This window comes from Colias eurytheme, chromosome 11 (genome assembly GCF_061535395.1).
Source record: "Colias eurytheme isolate Ceu_HAF_F1 chromosome 11, ilColEury1 Martin Lab GWU primary, whole genome shotgun sequence".
Lineage (NCBI taxonomy): Eukaryota > Metazoa > Arthropoda > Insecta > Lepidoptera > Pieridae > Colias > Colias eurytheme.
This window is the reverse complement of record NC_142990.1, coordinates 932829-936031: the sequence shown is the minus strand read 5'-3', so window position 1 is coordinate 936031 and position 3203 is coordinate 932829.

Sequence of the window (3203 nt, the reverse complement as noted above, 5' to 3'; positions counted from 1 at the left end):
TCAATCCTCATAAACTTTCGCATTAGTATACATATAATTTTAGTCTAAAGTCTAAACTCTAAACTAATAATGCTAAACTAAGTCTATATGTATGTAAGTCGGTAGCAGCGCGGTCTTGTACCTGTCTGTCTCACATTCCCAGTCATACAGAATACGGATGTTTGGAGCTTCGCAAAATGTGGGGCTAAAATGGCACTCATTGTTGTTTAAATTTTATTTGTTTGTGTAGAATTTTCATTTACGAGCCTGCTCACGACTAGGACTGCGCTTATTGAACATAAAGTTGTATAGAAAGTGCAGTTCCCAGGATAAGCTAATTGTATGATGTTAAACAATAGAAAATGAAAGAAAATGATTGAAAATATAACTGAAAAGTGTGAAATACTACTGCGAAAAACATTACTGCCATAAATAAATACTCTCTATCTTTTCTATAGGTACTTACCGATAAACAATATTCTTTTTTTACCCTCAAGTACTAGTACAGTATTACTACCTGTGTCTTAATACTATAACTTACATTAAAATTTCTTACCTAAACAAAAAGCGTCATTTTACATCTCCTCGCAGGTACGTCACAAGTGTACCGAGAGCATTCTGCGTGTCGCATGCCGAATGTCGGACACAGCTTTAGCTAACATTACAACTTGATTTACATAATGCTTATAGGTACCTCCTAGGTTTTAAATAGATTTAGTGCTTATCTTTTAGAATAACTTGTGTCCTTGTTTCTAAAGGAATCTGACTTCTGTAACATTGCGAGAAAATTTCACAAAATATACAATCAATTCATAACATAGAAACGCATTTTAGAGGTGATGCCACCACGCTTGCTCTAATATTTGGAATGTCAGAATAAATAATTAAAATAAGGTATTAATCCCATTTTAAATCTTTCGAATATTACATAAAGTTCACTCAAATATTGATTTGTACTTTTATACAATTGAAGATGTGTACAAATATCGAAATATCATGGCTCTACATACATAAAAACACATAGAGATACTTTTATAGTAAGCTATTTTAGAAGAAGAGATTTTTTGTTTGTTTATTTGAACGCGCTAATCTCAGGTCCGATTTGAAAAAAAATTTCAGTGTTAGATAGCCCATTTATCGAGGAAGGCTATAGGCTATTATATATCATGATGCTAAGACCAACAGGAGTAGGCCACGCGGGTGAAACCGCGAAGCGCAGCTATTATTATATAAAAACTAAAAACCCATATTAAACCAAGCTAAACCAGGACATAATTAAGGTGTTATTATCAGGTCTCTAATTACGCGGCGGTTGTCAAAGCGACTTCCGGTTGGCGGCCACCAATCAATCAATTAAGCAATTATGGACATTGGACATAGCTTTGCGTCCAATACCAAATAATTGGGTATGTATTGGATTTGGATTATATTATGTATTCAGTTTTTGTGTGCTATGTCATTTAATAGAAAGTAAAGATTGTTTGGAATGATTAACTTTAAAAATGCTCCGATTTGAAAGTTACATCTTTACCGAGTTATTATTTTAATACTTTGTACATTTCTATTACAACAAGTGATGTGGGTTTCTCACATTAAAATAAATAGATAATATGATAAGCACATAATTGATTTACAAAACTCACAAGACAAATATAATATTATGACCACATGTGCCATGTGCATGTAATTCGAACGTACCTATAGGTTGACAAAACCCTTGCAATATGATCAATGTTTCTAGGTGGTACAGATTCACAGATTACAAAATATACGAGTCTTACTTACATATTAGATATATACCCTTTCTGAATTCAGATCTTATGTACTATAGAATGTGTATCAAAAAGATTCTCCTCACTTTCTACCTTACATATCTTAACTACTCTAATTACCTGACTAACAAAAATAATGAAACTCTATATAGACAGACGGACAACATTTACACAGTCTGCATATTCATTAGGATAATTGTTCTGTCAGTTTGTGCATCCATTAACTTAATTTGAAGCTAGAATGACGAAACTTTGTGATTTTGCCTCCTAAGTGACAATTAACATGAAATTACTGAAGTAACAAATGTAGGTATGTAGATAGAAAACAAGCGTGTGCACCTATTTACCAAATGCAACATACATACTTATATATAAGTAAATTAAATAATTTAAATACGAAGTAAATAATTAATAAAGCAATAGCTCTGGAATCCATCTGGAATCTCATTATTTTAATGTCAAAAAACACGGACATGGTTGTCTAATGTCTATGTTTTGGAATATTTAAATTGCCTTGTTTATTATTGAATAATGTATTCAATATTTTTTTTAGATATAAAATATGCATCAATCAGCATATTTTGCTCGATTGGGTGCACATTTTTTACTGATAGCAAATGTTAAAAATGTTTTTATTGTATAGGTATCTACAATATTATGTAGGAAGACAAATAATCGAACTAGCCAAAATATTTTTTTACTGACATTGCTCTGCTCATTATAATATCGTATTTTAGAAATTAATAAATAATTTAATTATTTTAGGATAGATTAAACTTATAAATCTTAAATATATATATATATGTATAACTTAAACTTATAAATATTAAGATATAGTTAGTTATATAAACAATTTAATATAATTACATCTCTCACATCAGATGCGATGTTATCACACACAACATGATTTCCACTTGACTAAACTTTTTTCTTTTTAATATCTATTTAAGCATTTCAAGCCGATATAGTTACTTAATTAAAATAAGTTGAGCATGGCACATAAATAAGTCTGTATGTTTGACTAATGGTACGCCGTGTTACAGAAATAACATTTTGATTTGTTACTTCCAGCTTAGATATTTTTATACTATACGACACGATATCGTTTTGTACATTATTGATTATACGATGTACGTCTTGTATGATGGCGAAATGGAGATCATAGGCGGAGCTTTAGTACTTACAAGATTTATATAGATTTTTTTTGCATGCCTAATTTTTTTTAAGATATTTCTCGGTTACATAGTTCTCTATTAAAATATCACATGCACACACGGTCACATAAAAAAATTGTGTTTACACCACTTATTTCACACTATCATATTATCATCCGACACACGACACATCGTATCGTATAAACGTCTCCCCGATGACTTATACAGACTCAAAGGTTTGAGATTACATTTATTGGGTGGTCGGATTTAATGACTGTAATGCATTTTATTTTCACTC